This window comes from Cetorhinus maximus, chromosome 8 (assembly GCF_964194155.1).
Source record: "Cetorhinus maximus chromosome 8, sCetMax3.hap1.1, whole genome shotgun sequence".
NCBI lineage: Eukaryota > Metazoa > Chordata > Chondrichthyes > Lamniformes > Cetorhinidae > Cetorhinus > Cetorhinus maximus.
Window position 1 is genome coordinate 136,686,223 of NC_135886.1, and position 22,192 is coordinate 136,708,414.

Consider the following 22,192-nt stretch of genomic DNA (forward strand, 5'->3'; position numbering starts at 1 on the left):
TAGGTCGGCAGATCGCTTTCCAAAAAGGATACTGTTACCGATTTCAGCCCCTTTTTTTTTGTAAGGGGTGGGCGGTGGTGACTGGGAAGTTCAGTGGAAAATACGGAATAGCGCAATAATGAGAAAGCTCATCTGCTTTCCTGACTTTTCACCACCCTCTGCTGCCATTGACACTAAACAGCAATGGAAAGCATGCACTTTAATACCAGCCTAGGAGGTGCCCATGGGGTTAATAATCCAATAGGAGATATTCAACTTAAATGTACAGCTCTCAAAATATCCACAGCAGGAACATATTAACATTTACACGATTGATCTAAACCATTCTCATATCTATAAGCTATCTGTACTGTTTTCAGTCCTGCTTCACATGGACTTCCTATAAGCATTACACTTACTTCCTGTCACACTTTAGCTGTCACACTTCAGCCGGCACACTTTAGCGTATCCTCTGACTCACCATAAGCAATGCCACAGGCGATCTTCTCGTATATAAAAAGAACATAAAACAATTTTCAAATTAGAAACGATCACAATGAAATCATTTACCATCCATCACTTCATAGGGATATGTTTTCTGATCAATGCGCTCTCTGTGTGTGAGCGCAATACATTTACTGGATTTTTGGAAGGAATCACATGTGCTGTGGATAAAGGAGAACCAGTGGATGTGCTGTACTTTGATTTCCAGAAGGCGTTTGATAAGGTGCCACAGCAAAGGTTATTGTGGAAAATAAGAGTTCATGGTGTAGGGCGTAACCTATTGGCATGGATAGAATGTTTTATAGCTAACAGAAAACAGAGTGTGGCCACAGAGGGGTCTCTTCTGGTGGGCAGGATGTGATAAGAGGTGTGCCACAGGGATCAGTGCTGGGGCCTCAACTTATTACAATTTATATCAATGACTTGGATGAAAGAACTGAAGGTCTGGTTGCTAAGTTTGCTGACGACACAGAGATAGGTAGGAAAGTAAATTTTAAAGAGGACATAAGGAAGCTATAAAGTGACATAGATTAAGTGAGTGGGCAAAGGTCTGACAAATGCAGTATAATGTGGGAAAATGTGAAAGTATCCATTTTGGCATGAAAAATAAAAAGGCTTATTATCTAATTGGCGTGAGGTTGCAGAGCTCTAAGATTCAGAGGGATCTGGGTGTCCTAGAGCATGAATCATGGAAGGCCCGTATGCAGGTACAGCAAGTAATTAGGGAGGCTAATAGAATGTTATCATTTATTGTGAAGGGAATTGAGTGCAAGGGTAGGGAGATTATGCTTCAGTTGTACAGGGTACCGGTGACACTTTATCTGCAGTGCTATGTACAGTATTGGTCTCCTTATTCAAGGAAGGATGTAAATGCATTAGAAGCAGTTCAGAGAAGGTTTACTAGTCTAATACCAGGAATAGGTGGCTTGCCTTATGAGGAAAGGTTGGACAGGTTAGGCTTGTATCCACTGGAGTTTAGAAGAGTAAGAGGCACCTTGATTGAAACCTCTAAGATCCTGAAGGGTCTTGACAGAGTGGATGTAGAGACGATGTTCCCTCTTGTGGAAGAATCTAGAACTAAAGGTCACAGTTTAAATATAAGGGGTCGCTCATTCAAGACATAGATGAGGAGAATTTTTTTCTCTCAAGAGGGTCGTGAGTTTTGGAACTCTCTTCCTCAAAAGGTGGTGGAAGCAGAGTCTTTGAATATTTATAAGGCAGAGCCAGATAAAATTCTTGATAAACAAGGGGGTGAAAGGTTATTGGGGGTTAGCACATATGTGGAGTGGAGATTATAATCAGGTCAGCCATGATCTTCTTGAACGGCGGAGTAGGCTGGAGGGGCCGAGTGGCCTACTCCTGCTCCTAATTCATATGTTCATAACTACTGGCAAACAGGAATTAAGCCATTTTAAATAGAATGGTTTAACCCCACCTGCGAGAACTTTTGATGCGAGCATATTAAGTGATAATCTATCCTGCAAATCTTAATTTATGCCTGTAAAATCAACCAACTCCATTTAGAACAAACCTACTCAACAACTGGCCAAGCTGCTTTATTTCATGAAGTCTTGTCTGGTAGAGACATTAAGGCAGAGATGAATCATGTGAAAGGAATGTGCTCACTTTATCTATGAGGCGTGACATTATAAGAAGCCTGGCAGCATTGGATGCTTTGCTACCACTGGGTGGAACACTGTACGTGAGCACTTGCCACATCCTGAGAAATGGTGAATTGCCAACAAACATTTCCTGTGTCAGAGGCCTTTCCTCCACTGGGTATGACTTCAGTTACAAAGACGGCTACTGCTGAGAGTTCCGTACAATAGTAGGGAGACATGACTGAAGCGCCAAAGTACAGCTTCCTTTCTGGGACAAATGAAATATCCACCATTTGCAGAATGACCATCTACTTTAAAGCACTCACTGGACTGAAATGCCTCAGTCCTACTGAAATGACAGTTACAGAGATCAGATTTATTTCCAGTTGCTGAACTCGATCGTAGAATCATATAACACAGAAGGAGGCCATTCAGCCCATTGGCCCTGCGCTGGCCCTTTGAAAGATCTATCCAAAAACCCACTCTTTCGCCATAGTCTTGCAATTTGTTTCCTCTTTAAGTACTTATCCAATTCCCTTTTGAATGTTACCTCTGAAGCGCTTTCCACCATCCGGTGCATTCTAGATCATAACTCCCTGCGTTATCATCAGCAGCATCAGGTTAGTGGCCATACCTGGGCAGAGTGGCAATTTTTTTTATTCATTCATGGGATGTGGGCATCACTGGCTAGGCCAGCACTTAGGGGTGGGCAATAAATGCTGGCCTAGCCAGCGGTGCCCACATCCCATGAATGAATAAAAAAAATTCCGAGCAGATCCCTTTGCCGCAGCTCTTTGCCATCTGTCTTTCTGAGCCTTTCTGCTCAGTGTACACAAATGATCAGTGGTTAAACATATTTAAAATTGATGCCATGTGGGGTTATCTGTAAAGACCTGTTGTGTGGCTAAATTACATGCGCAAAGCATTTCACAAATTACAATCTCGAGCACACCTGGCATTGAAAAGTCAAATGTGAAAAGACAAAAGATGTGCCTGGATATTTAAATACCCACAGATGCAAACATTCAAAAAAGCCAGCTTGCAGGTGAGACAGCCTCTTCAATAAAAAGGTGAGAACTCTCAGCTACAGATTGGAAACCTAAATCACAAAGAGAGGCTTGCATTCTCTGAATTGCCCCGTCGTCCATTTTACAGCGTTTCACACTCAGGGCAGCAGTCCCGCTGTTGAGATTGTGGCTGGTGTTACGTTGCACACAGCAAACTCGAGCTACCTCCTGAACAGGATCTCCTTCTTGTGCTTTACTAGCTCGTTAGTCTTACAAATCATAGAATCATAGAATGGTAAAAAGCACAGAAGGAGGCCACTCGCCCGTCATGTCTATACCGGCTCTCGGCAGGAGCAACTCAGCTCGCCTCTCGCCCTGGGATCTATTCCCAGGTTTTACATTTCTTCTTAGGGTCATGTATTCGTTAAGAGAGTGCATAGAAGGAAGTCATTCAGCCCATCACCACTATGCTGACCCTCTGAAAGAGCTACTGAATTGGTCCCACTACCCTGCCTTGTAAAGTTTCCCTTTTCAAATATATATACAATTCACTTTTGGACGTTACTGTTAAACCTGTTTCCACACCCCTTTCAGGCAGTGGATTCCAGATCACAACCACTCACTGAATTTAAAAAAATGTTCCTCATCTTCCCCCCTGTGGTTCTTCTGCCAGCTATCCTAAATCTGCCTTCTCTGGTTACCACCATTCTGCCAGTGGAAACAGTTCTTCCCTATTTATTCTGATCAAAATCCCTCATTAATTTTAAACACCTCTATTAAAACTCCCCATAGCTTTATCTGCTCTACGGAGAACAAGATCAGCTTCTCCAGTCTCTCTACATAACTGAAGCCCCTCATCCCTGATATCATTCTGGTAGATCTACTCTGGCCCCTCTTCAAGGCCTTGACAACCGTTATAAAGCGGGGAGCCCAGTTTTGAACACACCAATGTTAGAGTCTATTATAAAGGATGCAAAAGCAGAACGTTTAGGAATGCATAATATAAACAAGCAGAGTCAGCATGGCTTCATAAAGGGGAAATCATGCCTGACAAATTTATTAGAATTCGTTGAAGAGGTAACAAGTACGGTAGATAAAGGGGGACCAGTAGATGTAATATATTTGGATTTCCAAAAGGAGTTCAATAAGGTACCACACATAAGGCTACTTAATAAGACAAGAGCCCATGGTGTTGGGGGTAGTATATTAGCATGGATAGAGGATTGGCTAACTAATAGAAGACAGAGAGTTGAAAAACAGGGGGGGCATTTTCAGGATGGTAACCTGTAACTAATGGAGTGCCACAGGGATCAGTGCTGGGGCCACAATTATTTACAATATATATTAATGGCTTGGATGAGGGAAATGAATGTATTATCACCAAATTTGCAGATGACACAAAAATAGGTGGGAAGACAAGTGGTGAGGGTGACACAAAGAGTCTACACAGGGATATAGACAGGTTAAGTGAGTGGGCAAAAACCTGGCAGATGGAATGTAATGTGGGAAAATGTGAGGTTATGCACTTTGGCAGGAAGTGTAGAGCTGAATATTATTTAAATGGAGAAAGACAGCAAAAGCTGCAGCACAGAGGGATTTGGGGGTCCTCGTGCATGAATCTTAAAAAGCCAACATAGAAGTTCAGCTGGTAAAAAGGAAGACAAATGGAATGTTGGTCTTTATTTCAAAGGGAATGGAGTATAAAAATAGGGAAGTCTTGCTAAAACTATACAAGGCACTAGTTAGACCACACCTAGGACACTGTGAACAATTTTGGCCCCCTTATCTAAGGAAGGATATACTGGCATTGGAGGCAGTCCAGAGAAGATTCACTAGGTTGATACCAGGGATGGAGGGATTTTCTTCTGAGGAGAGGTTGAGTAGGTTGGGCCTGTGCTCATTGGAGTTTAAAGAATGAGATGCAACCTAATTGAAACATATAAGGTTCTTAGGGGTTTTGACAGGGTAGATGCTGAGAGATTGTTTCCCCATGTGGGAAAGTCTAGGACCAGGGGGCATAATCTCAGAGTAAGGGGGCACCCATTTAAAACAGAGATGAGGAGGAATTTCTTCTCTCAGAGGGTAGTGAGTCTGTGGAATTCTTTACCGCAGAGGGCTGTAGAGGTTGGGTTGTTAAGTGTATTCAAGGCTGAGATAGACAGATTTTTAATCAGTAAGGGAATCAAGGGTTTTGGGGAAAAGGCAGGAAACCGGAGTTGAGGATTATCAGATCAGCCATGTTCTCATTGAATGGCAGAGCAGACTCGATGGGCCGAATGGCCTACTTCTGTTCCTACGTCTTATGGTCTTATGGTTTTGCTCCAGCTGAGGTCTACTTGGTGATTTATAAATCACTGTCTTTTCTGCTGTTATTTTCTGTTAGTAGGTACCATAACTAATTTGCAAGCCATGTGCCTAATCTTACAGCGACTTGTGTATCTTTGTGGTCACATTTGCATGTGAAAGGTCATCCAAACCACAACATGAAATATGGACCTCAGATTCAATTACCTTTGCTTTGCACCTTTAATAAATCCACTCTTAACTGTTACTGATTCTGTGACACCTTTGCAGGATCTCTGCACATAGTTAGGGATAGTTATCTTTATTTATAGACCTGAATGTCATTAAAAATGAGCAAAATGTCATTAACCAGCAGCCTTTGTAAAGGAAAGAAAGGCCTCTGGAAATTATTAAACTTAAGACAGAGTGGAAAATCCTATTTTGAACCAAAACACAGCAAATCAATCAAACGATAGGGCTTGAAATAAATTGTTTGAAACTGAGCTCACTGAACAGTCAAGCTTGTCTAAAGGACATCACAAATGTACGTGCAATTAGTGTCTCTGTTTTTATTCCACAAACACAGACTTCTATTTTTTTGTGTCATTAAACTGTTGATTTCTGAACTTCTCCATTGTCACCACTTAATATGCACAAGGGCAGCAGCTAATGTGTATTTAGATGAAGCATTACCCTGGACACATTGTTTAATCTTACAGATCGCTGCCACTTTAAAGATCAAACAAATCTCTTGCGCCTTTTACAAGGCACTGCTAAATCCTAACCCCTGGCGAAGAAAAGTAGTTCCATATGGGGAACATAAAACTGAGCCAAACTGAGCCGAGGCGAGGGCAAAATATGGCTACATTCACAGGCTTCAGTCAAAAGCAGGAAGTCGCAAGTCAGCAAAGGAAAGGCACAGAATGTGTGGTGCTGAATTATCTCTGACAATGCATTTCACATGTTACATTCATTCAGAACATTTCATTTTCCGCTGCTAATGAACGCAAGGCAGTGGGCAGCTCAAAAGTTGTTTACAGTCTAAAACCACATTTGTAAATTTATAGACGTGCCAGCAGTCTTCATCACCATTGCGGTAAAGTAAACTGCGACGCGTCTCTTACTGCTTGATACCTCCGCTGCCTGAGTGAACACTTAAGCTCATAAAAATAACACTTCCCCTACCACAGCAGAACTGCCATTATGGGAAGAGAAGCTTTGGCCGCTATTAATTCTTTCAAACACAAATCAAAATGGCAAGAAATCACGGCAGACTCAGAGGATCACAGACAGGAAATTTCGGAGGCGATCTTTCCCTCTTTTAATAAGGAGGAACTGTTTACAGTGGCAGGAGGGCCAGCAACCAGGGGACGCAGACTGAAGATAATTCGCAGAAAGGACCAGAGGGGAATTGAGGAGGATTTTTTTTTTAATGCAGTGAGCGCGTCCTGGAATACACTGCCTGAAAGGACGGTGGAAGCAAATTAATAGTGGAATTGAATAGGGAAAAAAAGTGGAGGGCTACGGGGAGAAGAACAGGGCCGTGGGGCTAATTGGATAGCTCTTTCAAAGAGCCAGCACAAGCACGATGGGCCGAATGGCTTCCTTCTGTGCTGTAGAATCCTATGATTCTAGATCTTCCAACTGCTTTCCCTTGACATTAAAATGATGCTGCACAATTCTATGATTGTCAGTTAACAGATGTTGGATCGGAACTATCAGAAGCTTCCAGCTTTGCATTCAATTTACCTTTTATCTAGCCTGTCTGTCATTATTGCCATCGCTGTTTAGGTTATGTTGTTTTTTAGGAAAGGTTGTTAGTGTTTGCCTCCCAAGAATATATGTGAAAAGCCACAGAAAAACAGCACTGGTGCATGGCCAATGTACATCAAATATTTTTGGCGGCACTAAATGTACAACTGAGGGTTTCTCTAATAGTTCGGCTTTCCAAAGTTTGTTATTTTAAGTTGAATTATTAAAGAATTTGCCTAGTGATGCAGAGCAGTAGCACACTATGCTACCCCACTGAGGACCTGATCACGGATAAATTCCCGGCAAGCCACTGAACAAGAATAAAACACACGCCCTAGGGGTAAGTGAGGGACCAAAAAACAATAATGGTTTTCTACACCTCCTAGCAATGTGTTGTTTAATAGGTGGCACTTTGCAATCAGAATAGGTGCCCTACCCACCATCTCAGTGGGGGATTAATCAGTGCCGCCGCAGTGGGTAGCATTTGTTCCTCTCGGTTGTAGGTTCAAGTCTCAACCAGAGACCTGAGCGCAAAATCTTTGCTGATACACCCAGTGCAATACCAAGAGTATTGCTGTCTTTCAGTTGAGATGTTAAACTGAGGCCCTCTCTGTCCTCCTGGGTGGATGTATAAGGTTGCAAGGCACTACTTGAAGAAGGAAAAAAGTGTTCTGGCTGACATTTAGCCCTCATCCAATGTCACTGAAATAGATTATCTGGTCACCACCACATTGCAGCTTGTGGGATCTTGCTGTGCGCAAGCTGGTTACTGTGTCTCCTACATCACAGCAGGTACTACACTTCAACAGTACATCATTGGTTATACAGCACTTCGGAATGTCCTGAGTTTATGATCAATGCCTTATAAATATAATCCTTTCCTTCACATGTTAAAGGTTTAAAAAACACTCTGATGGATAAGCACCACATGAAGGAGCCTCTTGCTTCATGTGTAAAGTCTAATTCAACATTCCCATTAATTTCCACAGACCTTAAGCTGCAGGTTCCAACAGGTCTTGTTGCTCTGAGTTTTAGAATTTATCGTTGGTGAGGTAACAGGAATAGGAACAGCCCATCCAAACCTCTGGCACCATCAGATTCAACAAGGACGTAACTACAAGTGAGAAAAGCCAGCATGGCTAGAACTGCATCACCTGAGCTTTGTGGATGGGAGTGGCCATGTACAAAGGAATTCCAATTCCCCAGAAATTGTTTTATCCCTGACTTAATCCACGCCTTCATGCTGTCCTTGTGACCGGAGAATGTGATATATTCACCAACGTGAATGAGGTAACCAATGAGGAAAGCTGGTCTACTATTTACAGTAGGCCATATCTGCACCTCTTTTATCAAACCTTGAACAACCTCAATGTTATCAGTAGACCACAGGTAGAACCTGCAACCTCCTCCAGGACTACAACCCTCCGAGATTTCTATGCTCTTCCACTTCCGGCCTCTTGCATACCCTCGGTTTCCTTCGGCCACAATTGGCTGCCGTGCCTTCAACTGCCTAGGCCCTGGGCTCTGGAATTCCCTCCCTAAACCTCTCCTCCTTCCTGCGGCTCTTTCAACAACAACAACAAGCTGCATTTATACAGCGCCTTTAGCCACAATGAACTATTCCAAGGCCATTCACAGGGGCATGATAAAACCAAATGTGACACAAGCCGCACAAGGAGCTATTAGTGCAGATGTCCAAAAACTTGGTCAAAGGTTTTAAGGAGCCCTCGTCTGTGCTTACAAGAAACTGCAAACCTCTTGAAAAGTTGCATTTTGGTACGAATGTGTTTGTGTGGAAGGATTCACAAATGCAGTTATTTTGAGTTAATATGTTTATAAAAGCTTGAGAGATTTCGAGGGGTTAACAAGGGCAGGGAGGTTTTATTGGTTCTAATTCAATTTAAAAATGTTTTAAAACTCTGAGAACAATTCCCTACCTGAAGGACTGAGACTCTGCAGTTTCATTTGCTCCCTTTCTGGGCCAGAGAGGTTGACCGGGTTGCATTAAAAATTCTCACGTTACTGAAAACTCTATTATTTACAAGGCTTTTACTTTCCGTGGCAAGTTTAATGGTCAAGTAATGTGCAAATCCTCACGTTCTGGGAAATAATGGGGAAGCTAAGGGTGAGATGCCATTTGTGTGAAACGAAAGGCTCAGGAGCGTAAACCGAACAGCAAGTTCTGGGGACGCAGCGTGTCTCGTCAATCCCTGAGTTTGCCGGTGCGATTTGCGTGTTAATAACAGCATGTGTCATTAACACACTGCTACACTTCCAGCAAGATTCTGCTCATAGCCTACATTATATTGCAATTAAATCAAATGGGGGAACCAAAGTATTTCAGTTTGCCTATCTATAAAATGGCATCCAGGGGGATTTGAGTTAATTAATAAAACATTAGAAAAAGGTCCAAGTATTTGTTTCTGCATCTGCTTACAAGCACTCAGTACAAATGCATGCCTTCTGAAGGAAAGTCATTCATATTCATTCAATCTAAAAGCTTCTGACTTCACTTATCAGCTAGCTTGCAGTAAATGGTACAAAGATTGGGGAATCTAATTATAATCTTTTATTTTTTCCCCTCCCTCCTGTGCTGATAACAGCACTTGGGTCATCATGAAGCAGTTTATCAGCAGACAGCATCCGCATTGACACAGGAGGGTCAGGCTGTCGCAGTTGACGTGCAGCTATCGCCTCTGCAGCCTGTGCACATATAAGCACCGCTGTCACAGCCACAAGTGTCAACTTGTCGACATCGCAGCCCACACGACTGAGCCGCTGCCTGTGCCACCCCGTTCACAGTAATCAACTGGATCGGGGAGTGCGTGGCAGGCTGCGGGTTGGCTGGCGTTAAACAATAAGTGAATCAAGATGCCTGCACTGCCCTGCGACCTGACATAATGAGAAAAACATCACTCAAGTTTGTTAAAGCCTCCTTCAGCTACGACCTGTTTTTCTACCCCCTCCCTCTCTGTCACATCTTAAAGTGAAGCCTTTCTCTTTATGTTAATGAGGAATTCCAAGAGCGTTTAAAAACCAAGTTGCGAGCCAACCGAGCTACGTTAGGAGCGGTTTTGAGGATGGTTCAGTGGCACATACAAGATTGGCGCATCTGTCTGTGATATTTTAATATATGAAAGCATGTAACTTGAGCGTGCAAATTATTAAAAAAGCTGCCCATAAAAATGTCAGGAGCAGGGTTATTTCCTGACTGACTGCCTGTTCATCATGTTCCTAGGGCAATAAAGCTGAAACAGCCAATCTCCTTTTTTTCGAATCCTATCTCTTGCGCTTCCTGCTGGGGTCTCACAGTTTATGATTCGTATTCAGAAAGATGCCGGCTTGCAGCCCTTGGGGGAATCCAAATTAATGAACTAAAGCTCTCACGCCACAACTCAGGCTTTATTGGAGTGAGAAAGGTACAGTCTGTTCATGGCAGCTCCTTAATTTCTTATAATTAACCCTGGTGGATTTAACAGTGGCAGCAGCAAATTAAGAAACCCGCAGAACCACAACAAAATGGGCGAGTGCCACTTTTATTTTCCTGGCACAAATAGCAACCAATTATTTGGACGAGGGCAGCAGATAAGCATGGGAACACCTTCGCCGGCTTCCCCGCCACCATCCCGGCCTAGGACATTTACATCATCGTTTCCTCGATGCCTCCTGGGACAAAAATCCCGGAAGTCCCTCGCTAACGGGCACCATAGCAATGGCGGCCGGTTAAACTCAGATGGTTAGAGCGTGGCGCTAATAACACCAAGGTAGCAAGGTCGACCCCGATGCTGCCTAGCCTGCCTGTTTCGAAAGAAAATCTAACAGTGCCTGGACTGCACAGGAATTCAGATGTTCAAAAAGGCGGCTCACCACCGCCACCCGCGTCTAAAGCACAAGTAGGGGATGGGCAACAAATGCCAACCTTGCCAGGGGTGCCTATCTCGATTAGTAAAGCGTGCCCAGCAGAATGTGGGAGAGAGATTTGATCACTCTGGCCACCTCCCTTCTCAAAAGCATTCGAGCATTTCCGGTGCTGTCAAGCAAATGCAGATCAGAAGCAAAATTATGCTTAATTAACCTCTGAAAGGAAGCTGGGCAGGGAAAGTTACACGTGTCATTTGAATTGGAAATTGACACAACTTTCAACTTGCAATACCCTCGGAAGTGGAGCCGTCTGATGCCAACTGCGAGCCCACTTAAGCGAAGCCATTTGAGGCTCGCTTGTGGCTGTTTTGGAACGTGTTTCATTTGGATTGTCAACTTTCTGAAAAATAGCACCACTTATGTCACAGCAAAACTTTTGTGTATAATAATAGCCGTGATGCATGTGCAGAGATAACAAATGACCCTCTGAGGATTCAGGAAACTCGTTTTCCATATCCAGCCAAAATCTCATGTCATCCATGGTTACAAATGGCTTAATATGTCACAATTTTTAAATCATTTCTTTGATAGTTAGATTCCCAACGAATAATGTCAGATGGTCTGCTCTGTCACTGTGGGCTGTGATGCACTGATACCTGGCATTTCAATCAAAAGAGGGTATTAATATAATCATGGAATAGTTACAGCACAGAAGGAGGCCGCTCGGCCCATTGTGTCTGCGCCAGCTGCTGATTGGTTAGAGGTGGATGATCTTCAGTAGTCCTTCTTCTATTTGTTCTTGTGATGTGGGCATCGCTAGCAAGGCCAGCATTTCCCCATCCCTAATTACCCTTGAGAAGGTGGGTGGTGAGCTGCCTTCTTGAACCGCTGCAGTCCATGTGGTGTAGGTACACCCACAGCGCTGTTAACGGGGGGAGGAATTCCAGGATTTTGGCCCAGCGATGGTGATGTTCCAAGGTCACAATGTTTTGTTATTTGGAGGGGAACTTACAGGTGGTGGTGTTCCCGTGCGGCTGCTGCCCTTGTCCTTCTAGGCAGTCGAGATAGCGGGTTTAGAAGGTGCTGTTAAAGGAGCCTTGGCAGATCCTACAGAGAAGGGATTACAGGTGGTGATCTAGTGCAAGTGCGGGACAATATTTGGTACAAAAACGAAAATAGCTGGAAAAACTCAGCAGGTCTGACAGCATCTGCGGAGAGGAACACAGTTAACGTTTCGAGTCCGGGTGACTCTTCATCAGAGTCATGGTGATCTAGTGCAGTTTTCTATCCAGTTCAGTAGTCCTGGCAGTCCAGCAACACAAAGATAATAAGTCAGTAGGTAACTTGTTCATATCTGACAAACTGTTGGGCTGACTTTTATTTTTTTCCCGCCATGAATCTGTCCACCTCCTTGGGATTCGGGATTCAGTCGTGGGCCAAAGCTTCCCACAAAAAGCCCTGGATTTTCACCCTCAGCAGAGCCTCGTGTAAACAGGATGGTCAGAGTTTGCTCTGATCCCTTTTTTAGGGGAGCATGTCACGGTGCAGAATCTAGAAGAAGCTCGCATTCCCTCGTGTTTAGGAGATTAACAGGTTGTGTAATTGAGGTGTTTCGGATGTTTAAAGGATTTAGAAAAGGTGGATATAAAGCTGGAACTTCCCTGCCGGAGGCGAGACATTACCAGGCCCGTCTATTAAACAAGCTGCAGTCTTTTTCCTTGCTTTGTGGTACCAATTATTATAGAAATCTACTGAAAGGTCATCAACCCGAAATGCTAAGTCTGTCTCTTTCTCCAGGCCGGCTGCCTGAGCCGCTGGGTATTTGCAGCGTTTCCTGCTTTTATTTCAGGTATTCAGCATTGGCATTATTTTGCTGTTGTATTATGACAGTTGTCTCTGCACCTCGCTGTCCTCAGTCCTGAGTGATTTACACCTATTAACATACGGAGCCCCAGAACAAAAGCATGATTACAGGCTGCAAAAGGAAACAGGATGGGTAATTTACTTACTGTTTTATTACAGCATGGAAATAAAAGACAATCGTGTTTTATTGCCAAAAAACGATAGCAGCACTATCGGACAACAAAGCAATTACATTTGCCATGTTTATTATTTGCCTTATTATATTGCCTTTACTCCAAAGCTGTTGCCAAAGAGAATTCATGCCTCTAATAAATTATTAAATTGCTGAAGCCCACCAATTACTAGTCACGATGTTAGTGCATGGGTTTTTAATGTCCACAATTTTAATGGTCAATTAAAAGTCAGCGAAAACATCCATTGGATGAAGTGCAACTGCCCTTTTTTTTTAAACCAGCAATATTTTCTAAGCAATCATTTTCAACACTTTCTCTATTTCCTCTTGGTCATTTACCCTAAATACTTCTTGTTTATTTCCCTCTTTATCTCTCCACCCTATTCCCTTGTTGTGCGCCCAACAGTCATAAAGGTATTTACACAGGGAGATTATCGGTGGTTATGCCATATTAATTTCTTTTTCTCGTCCAATACTAAACCGCAAACAACAGGCACACTATATGCATGTCTCACAAAGTGAGGCGGAGGGCATCGGAAAGGACAGTGACAACCTTACTTGAGCAGAGCAGTTATCTCCCCATTTACAGTTTTGAATTGCTTCGGTTGACATTTTGACATGAAAGATTCCACATAGTCCCTCGCTGTAAATTCACTTTCACTGCGAATTCACAGCTTTAGAAGTGAGCTTATATGATTTCTTGCCATTTTGGCAACATTTTCTCCTCTATTAGCACTGCCAGACCCTACACAATCATGTCCATCCCTCGGTGATGGCTCACTGTCAGCTTAAGGCCCCTCGTCAATGCAGCTGCAGCGTAGCAATTCGCCAAGGCTTCTCAGGAGACAGCTCCTCCCTGACCTCTACAGCCCAGAAGAACAAGGGCAGCAGGCACATGGGAACACCACCACCTTCATGTTCCTCTCCAAGTCACACACCATCACCACTTAGAACTATATCACCATTCCTTCACCTGGACTAACAGCACCGTGAGAGAGCTTTTAACACACGGATTGTAGCGATTAAAAAAAAAATGGCCCACCATCACCTTCCTGAGAGTAACTACGCATGGTTGTTTTCAATGCCTTTTCCACAAGAGTGAATATTCCATGACTTCATCCTGTTTCAATAGGAAAAGTTTGAATCGTGCAACACGGGGTCAGGTAATGGGCGTGCAAGCGGCGTTTCCCACAGGGAAGGTTCTGCCAATAGGTTGCCGAGAGGAGTTAAGCAGAGACCGACATTTTCCACACCATAAGGCAGGGAGAGCCCTCCTCATAACACTAGCATAGGCCTAAGGCCTGGGTGAGTCACCTCCAGCAGCCTTCGTGAGAGAATTAGGAGTGAAAAGGAGAGCGAATAACCGAAGGAGGAGAGGAAGTGAGTATGGACAGGAAATATATTTTACTTTGTAATTTAAATGGCAGAGAGTCACGTTAAATCCACCCTCAGCGGAGAAGTTCAGTGGGTTGGGTTTTACCAGCCATCTGGGGAAGGCCTGGGAGGTGGGTGGAGGGCCGAGGGGAGGCGGAGGTGGAGAGACCCTTGCCTTGCTGCCGCTATGGCTATTTTGTCAGCGGCGGGGAAAGTTGGGGATGGCCCTCCAACTCAAAGGCCGACTGGTCCACTTAAGTGGCCAATTAAGGGCCTCCTCCCACTGCCACTGGCATTCTACCAGTAGCGGGTGGGCACGGCTTTGTGTGGGGAGACCACCAGATGAATCTTGGTGACCTCCCAATGCGTTCAGGGAGTGAGGGGAGGGGGGGGGTGTCTCCTCTTTGGGCACTCTTTGGCCATGGAGGGGCCCCCCCAGCAGAAACGAAGAATGTTGCCCGTCCTCAACAACACACCCTGTAGCGCCTGCCTTATCCATTTGGCCGGCAGCTCCTGGGAGCGGGCAGCCACACTTTAAAGGGATGGCAATCTGAAGGCAACTAATCGCTTATCCGGCCTCCTTAAACTGCAGCTGCGGGTCCTGCAAGCAGCCACGATGGGGTTGATAATCATGGCTTCCCTGCCTGCCGTTGAGGCTCCATCCACAAGAATAAAATTCAGCCAAGTAAACGGACATTCCCCTAATCTGTTGGCTGGCTCCACTTTCCTTATGTCTGGCAGCATCGGCGGAGAAGAGCACAGTTGACGTTTCAAGTCCTCATGAGGACTCGAAACGTCAACTGTGCTCTTCTCCGCCGATGCTGCCAGACCTGCTGAGTTTTCCCAGGTATTTCTGTTTCTGTTTTAGTTTTGGATTTTCAGCATCCGCAGTTTTTTTGCTTTTATCCACTCTCCTTATACTGAGTGACAAGTGTGAAAGAGGAACTTAGCGTGTTTGCCAACTAGGCCCCAGACCAGATAAAGCCTCAAAAATTTGAGACAAATCGCAATTTTTTAAAAAAAAAACTTCAAACTTCAAATAATTCTAAGCCAACATTCTAATCAGGGAAACAAACTCTCCAGCAAGAAGAGTTACCCTTACGGATGCTGATATGATGTAAAAAGTGCAAGGTACCTCATTCTTTCAGGGAAAAGAAGAGCCATGTTTGCAAAGCATTTTAAAGAGCTCGTAGCAAGAGGTCAGGACGGCTCTCGCTGTTTACACTGGTGTCGCAGCTGTAGCATTTATTTGTAGGGTAAATATTTCCGCAGTTGCTCTAAGTTATCAATCAAAGCAAGCTTTGTGCGGGTCATCTTTGCACAACGGTGTAGTTACAAAGTCAAGATGCGATTTTAAAACGCCGCCTTGTGTGGTTTATAGAAGGATTCTCAATAACACGGGCTTGTAAATACTGTACGGGTGCACTCAGGTTGTAAAAGCATAAAATCCGCCTCGGCCACATTAGATTCTTAAATCAATGAAGTTCGTGGATCGGAAGTGTATTTCAGAGGAAGAGCTGTCAACAGGAGGAGGGACTCCTGGTGGACAAAAAATTGCAACATGGTTCACGCGAAATGGAGAGGCAAAGCATTGAATAATTAAACGGGGCAAAAGGGATGAGAAGGAATTAAAACTGAGGGCAAGTGACGGCAAGCCTAGAAAAATTTTACAAGAGGGCAGGGAACTCTCCAATACAAGGAAGCAGCACTGTATGTCAGATCTTGTCATTGGTAGAAAATTCGGCACCTACAACTTTGTGCAAAAGAAAGAAAATCAGAGAGTATATAATTATCTTATCCTTTTTATTTGTTCCTGCGATGTGGGCATTGCTAGCTGGGCCAGCATTTATTGCCAATCTGTAATAGCCCTTGAGAAGGTGGTGGTGAGCCGCCTTCTTGAACCGCTGCAGTCCATGTGGTGTAGGTACACCCACAGTGCTGTTAGGGAGAGAGTTCCAGGATTTTGACCCAGCGACAGTGAAGGAACGGCACTATATTTCCAATTTCAGGATGATGTGTAACTTGGAGGGGACCTTGTGGGTGGCAGTTCCTATGCATCTTCTGCCCTTGTCCTTCTAGGTGGTAGAGTACGAGGGTTCGGAAGATGCCATTGATGATACTGCAGATTTATATCATAAGACATAGGAGCAGAAATTAGGCCATTCGGCCATGTTCATTGTGCACCTTGAAAACATATATTCATGGCTATTTTCTGCACTATTTTACCTCTGTAACCTCATCCAGCCTACAACAACTCTGTCTTTTCAACTCTGGCCTCTTGTGTATTCGCCCTGCTTATACGTCACCATTGGTGGCTGTGTTTTCAGCCATCTGAGTTCTAAGCTCTGGGACTCCTTTCCCAAACCTCTTCCCGCTTAGGTTTACTCTCCTTCTCTGAAGCAAAGCTTAAAAACCTACCGCTTTGACAAAGTTATTGGCCACCATTCCTAGCGTCTCCTTTGGGGTCAGTGTCAATTTTTGTCTGATTCACCGCCTTAAGTGCCTTGGGGCATTTAATATGCTAAAGGTGCCCTGCAAATGCGAGTTAGTGTTGTTGTTAAAATTTGGTTGGTTTTAAACCAGGTACAATCTCACATAAACCACCAAACCAAACATTGAGCGATTGCAAGATTATTTCTGAGCAAATTTCTGCTCAAACTTTTAGAACTATTAAAAGCTGTCTCTGAACTGTAACATGAGATCACTTCCTTTACCACTAACCTCTGGGGCATTCATCTTATAAATGTGCCAGGTGCACTGATGCAAATCTTTTACGACCCAAAGTGCGAAATACTAAAGCTACAGTTTATCTGCTTATTTGCATGCCTTCACATCGACATTTATTTTCAATGGTAGTGTTGATAGTCAGGCCCTTGGCTAAACAAGGAGGGAAAAATATTTAATCAATCATTGAGTAGCTTCATCATCGAGCCATAGAAACGTACAGCACAGAAGAAGGCCATTCAGCCCAACATGTCTGTCCTGACCCTTAGTCCCACATCCCCAAAATTTGCCCGTAACCCTGCAAGTATTTGTCCAACTCCCTTTTAAAATTATTTATGGAATCAGCTTCTACTGCTTTTTTGATGAGAACGTTTCAGATCATGACAACTTCTCAAGTGACATTTGACACTTCCTTTTCTGTGGCAAATTTTTGCGTTTTGATATGTCCTCACAAATGAGGCCTGTAGGCGACATGAAGTAAAAGACGACCATCACTTTGACAGTTAAAACACTGCTGAAGTAAAGAGTAACGCTTGAAAATGTAAGTAAAGAAAGGTCTTGCATTTATATTGCAACTTTCAGAAACTCAGGATGTCCCAAAGCGCTTTGCAGGCAATGGTGTACTTTGAAGTGTAGTCACTGTTGTAATGCAAAAAAAATAGCAGCCAATTTGCACACAGCAAGCTCCCACAAACAGCAATGTGATAAAGGTAATCCGTTTTTAGTGATGGTGATTGAGGGCTAAATATTAGCCAGGACACCGGAAGTACCTTCCCTGTCCTTCTTCGAACAGTGCCACGGCATCTTTAACATTCATCTGAGAAGGCAACTGAGCCTTGGTGTAACATCTCACCTGAAAGACAGCTCCTCTGACAGTGCAACATACTGCACTGGAGTATCAGCCAAGAATTTGGGCTTATTTTTGTCTCATTCCTAGGGCGAGGAGCATATCTTATGTATCTTATGGAGACAGGGATTTTTTAATTCATATGCAGGATGTGGGCTTCGCTGGCTGGGCCAGCACTTATTGTCTATCCCTAATTGCCCTTGAGAAGGTGATGGTGAGCTACCTTCTTGAAACGCTGCAGTCCCTGTGGTGTAGGTACAGCCACAATGCTGTTAGGGAGGGAGTTCCAGGATTTTGACCCAGCGGTAGTGAAGGAACGGTGATATATTTCCAAGTCAGGGTAGTGAGTGTTTGGAGGGGAACTTCCAGGTGGTGGTGCTCCCATGTGTCTGCCGCCCTTGTCCTTCTAGGCAGAAGTGGTCATGGGTTTGGACGGTGCTGTCTAAGGCACCTTGGTGAATTCCTGCAGTGCATCTTGTAGATGGTACACGCTGCTGCTACTGTGCGTCGGTGTTAGGGGGAGTGAATGTTTGTGGATGTGGTGCCAATCATGTGGGCTTCTTTGTTCCGGATGGTGTCAAGCTTCTTGGGTGTTGTGGGAGCTGCACTCATCCCAGGCAAATGGGGAGTATTCCATCACATTCCTGACTTGTGCCTTATAGATGGCGGACAGGCTTTGGGGAGTCAGGAGGTGAGTCACTTGCTGCAAGATTCCTAGCCTCTGACCTGCTCTTGTAGCTGCAATATTTATAGTCCAGTTCAGTTTCTAGTCAATGGTAACCCCCAGGACGTTGATAATTGGGGATTCAGTAATGATAATGCCATTGAATGTCAAGGGGCAATGGTTAGATTCTCTCTTGTTAGAGATACTCATTGCCTGGCACTTGTGTTTCACGAATGTTACTTGTCACAGCCACATATGTTTTTTTCCTCTTGTTGGTTCCCTCACCACCTGCTGCAGTCCTAGTCTAGCAGCTATGACATTAAGGACTCGGCCAGCTCAGTTCTACCGAGCCACTCTTGGTGTTGGACATTGATGTCCATCACCCAGAGCACATTCTGCGCTCTTGCCACCTCCAAGTGGTGTTCAACATGGAGGAGCACTGATTCATCAGCTGAGGTGGGGTGGGGGTGGTGCAGTATGTGGAAATCAGCACGAGGTTTCCTTGCCCATGTTTGGCCTGATGCCATGAAACTTCCTGCGGTCCAGAGATGATGTTGAGGTCTCCCAGGGCAACTCCCTCCTGACTGTATACCACTGTGCCGCCACCTCTGCTGGGTCTGTCCCAGCCGGTGGGACAGGACACACCCAAGGATGGTGATGGTGGAGTCTGGGACATTGCCTGTAAGGCATGATTCTGTGAGTCTGACTAGTCTGTGAGGCAGCTCTCCCAACTTTGGCACTAGCCTCCAGATGTTAATAAGGAGGACTTTGCAGGGTCAACAGGGCTGAATTTCACGTTGTTGTTTCCGGTGCCTAGGTCAATGCTGGGTGGTCCATCTGTTTGCATTCATTTTAGACTTTTTAGCAGATTGATACAACTGAGTGGTTTGCTCGGCTATTTCTGAGGGCAGTTAAGAGGCTGTGGATCTGGAGCCACACGTAGTCCAGGCCAGGTAAGGATGGCAGGTTTCCTTCCCTCAGGTGGGATCTTCCCTGCCAATTGACAATGGTTTCATGGTCATCATTAGACTTTTACTCCAAGTTTCACCCTCTGCCCTGGTGGGATTCAAACCCAGGTCTCCAGAGCATTACCCTGGGTCTCTGGATTACTCATCCAGCGACAATACCACTACACCATTACGCCACCACCCTCCTTCAGCAAGATGGGCCAATGCACATTGGAGTTTAGACAAATGAGAGGTGATCTTATTGAGGGTACTTGATAGGTTGGATACCAGAAGAATGTTTCTACTTGTTTGATCCGGGGACACAGTTTAAGAATAAGAGGTTGACCGTCGACAGTGATGAAGAGAAATTCTTTCTCTCAAAGGGTCATTAGTCTCTGGAATTCTCTTTCCCAGAAAGCAGTGAAGGCTGGGTCATTGAATTTATCCAAGGCTGAGTTAGATTTTTGATTGATATGGGAGTCAAGGGTTATGGGGGGGGCCAGCGACAAATTGGAGTTGATGCCACTACCAGATCAGCCACGATCTTATTGAATAGCGGAGCAGACTCGAAGGGCTGAATAGCCGACTCCTCAGTCCTATGTACCTAAGTCTCTGGAGTGGGATTTGAATCCACACCTTCTGACTCAGAGGGGAGAGTGCTACCCACTGAGCTATGGGTGACACCTTAAGTAAATATATATGGCTGGAGAATTAACAATTTGGATCATCAATCCTGCTACTTGCAGAGAAGATGGAAAATCAACTCCCTCATGGAATTCAACCAACTTAACTAATATTATCAATGGGAACTGCGTAATCACAAATAAAACGCCCAAGCACTCTACAGCAATCTAAGCGTTGACATTCTTTCTTTACTAAATCTAGTGAAATAGCAGAAGTAAAGCCAGGTGACAGACTATTTGCTGCTCTTACTCTTCCCATTGCCAAAATTAGCAACTAACTCTTTCAAGCAGAGCAGGACAGCTTGTGAACGACAGGCTCCAACTAAGATAATTGGCAAAAAAAATGAGCGGGAGATGAGGAGAATTTTTGTCACACAGTGAATTGTTGGGATCCTGAATGCACCTACCTGATAAGCAGATTCAATTTTCTGAAGGGAATTAGATAAATACTTGAAAAGGAAACATCTGGCAGGGCTACGGCAAAAGAACAGGAGTGTGCGGCTAATCGGATTGACCTTTCAAAGAATCAGCACAGGCGCGATGGGCCAAATGGCCTCATTCTGTAATGGGTGACTCTATATGATTCTCATAAAGAGAGAAATCTTAGAAGCTGTGGTTCCAGCAAGGGGCATTACTTGCAGTGAAGACATGGCTGGAAATGATGGGTTGTTCCACAGTGGGGGTGCGGGCTTATCCCTTTAGACGTCTCTCGTAAGCCTTCAGGAGATCAGTTTCATATCACATTCGATATTATTTGGCCCTAACCAGTTTCATTCCACAGAGGGTGTTGCCACGGTCTCTGTAACTCAGCCTAAACCTTCCACTGTGCATTATTTCAATGTTGGTGGGTTTACTGACCATTTGAAGCTGATCTGAAAAACAAGCCTATTGTGTCTCATGCTGGTCCATTTAAATGTTAATCTAGTTTTATGTAGATAATAAAGGAATTGGTCGGGTAGATAGAGAGAAATTATTTCCTCTGGCAGTTGAGCCCAGAGCAAGGGGCATATTAAAATTGGAGCTAAGCCGTTGGGAGGTGGCATCGGGAAGAACTTCCTCACACAAAGGGTAGTGAAAATCTGGAACTCGCTTCCCCCAAAATGCTGTGGAGGCTGGAGGATCAGCAGGAAATGTCAAAATTGAGATCGATAGTTTTTAACTAGATATAAAACAATGCAGAGCAAAAGTAGGTAGATGGAGTTGAGGTACTGATCAGCTATGATTTAACTGAATGGAAGACCAGATTCATGGGACTGAGTGGCCTCTTCCTCTTTGTTGTGCTCCTAGATATTCAAACCGTTGACCACTTCTGATTCAGTCTATTCCATGGAAGGGAAAGAAGCATCCTCTAATTTCTGGCCACACCTGAGGGAATGCCATTTTCTTTTGTAATCTTTACCACCTGATCGTCAACCTGTTCATACAAAGGCCAGTAAAGACCCTCTCCTTTCAGAACTTTTCACAGCATCGTCACAGCCTGAGGCTTTATGGAGCACGACTGCAGAGAGATGATGGCCTCACAAGCACCACAATACATCACTGGCAGAGCTAACGATGTCTTGTCCGCTCTGATGAGCTGACAGGACCTCTGGAAGAAGATGCATGATTTAAAGAGAAGCATAAAGACAAAGCCTGGATATTAATGCAGAGCAGAGCCACGGGATGTATAGATGCGTGTAAGGGGAGTTGTGTTTGGGAATGATTTATGTAGAAAAGAAACATATTGATGGAGGGAATTATTAACAAGGGAAATAGCAGAAAGGTAGTACAAGTCAAAATACCAGATTTCCGTAAATCATGTTGCGGATGCTCGATGAGAAAGAGAATTGACTGCAGGGATGTACTTATCAGCAAAAGCAGAACAGGCTGTGAGATTCTTTTCTCCAGCAAAGAGAAGGCTGAGGGGTGACCTGATAGAGGTCTTTAAGATT

General features: G+C 44.3%; 1 protein-coding gene across 4 annotated transcripts in view; it reads right to left on the reverse strand.

The window, feature by feature from the left end:
* The window catches only part of aff2 (AF4/FMR2 family, member 2), a 453,090-nt gene that overhangs the window by 390,212 nt on the left and 40,686 nt on the right, over window positions 1–22,192 (reverse strand). The window contains exon 2 of one of the 4 annotated variants that reach the window (XM_078547683.1): window positions 461–482. The exons of 2 other annotated variants lie outside the window; for them this stretch is intronic. The gene's annotated coding sequence lies outside the window, so the exon portion shown is untranslated. Of the gene's footprint in view, window positions 1–398; window positions 483–22,192 lie in introns of all 4 variants that reach the window. One more of the 4 variants, XM_078547682.1, reaches the window with a different exon arrangement.